Below are 717 nucleotides of genomic sequence, written 5' to 3'. Positions count from 1 at the left end.
TTGAATGGAAGAGGAGAGGAGCAGCGCTGGTTTTGGATTAGAACAGGAGAGGAGCGACGCTGGTTTTGGACTGGAACAGGAGAGGAGGGGTGGTGATTTTGAAATGGAAGAGGAGAGGAGCGGCGCTGGATTTAGATTGGAACAGGAGAGGAGTGGCAGTGCTTTAAGAGGAGAAGAGCGGAAGAGCGGCGCTGGTCTTGGAAGTATTTTTTGTTGTTTTGCGTATTTTGGGTCAAAGTTCGACCACGTACTGTATTTGACAAGAAAAATATGAATGCATGTCACCAAAAATTGTATCGTTTGGTTCGTATCTGAATGTACTTCCAAATTATATTATTTTTGCAACGTATAACATATATTTTATGTGCGAAAATCATGGTCAATTATGACCCAGAATAAAAGGGAGACTAGTTAATGTGGGGTCGCTTTCTTAATTCAAGGGTAAATTGATTTTGATTTTGATCCAGTCACAGCGCGCCGGCCTTCTCGTCCAATCCTAAATCGCTGCCGCACGCTCCTCTCCCTCTTCTCCATTGCAAAACCACCTCCTCTACTCTCCATCATCTCCGTTCCAAAACCACCGTCTTGCCTCTCCCTCTTCTGATCTTCTCCATTGCAAAACCACCTCCTCTCCTCTCCATCATCTCCATTCCGAAACCACCTCCTCTCCTCTCCATCATCTCCATTCCAAAACCACCGTCTCGACTCTCCCTCTTC

This window comes from Triticum aestivum, chromosome 2B, assembly GCF_018294505.1.
Source record: "Triticum aestivum cultivar Chinese Spring chromosome 2B, IWGSC CS RefSeq v2.1, whole genome shotgun sequence".
In the NCBI taxonomy this organism is placed as follows: Eukaryota; Viridiplantae; Streptophyta; class Magnoliopsida; order Poales; family Poaceae; genus Triticum; species Triticum aestivum.
Note: the sequence above shows the minus strand (reverse complement) of the source record.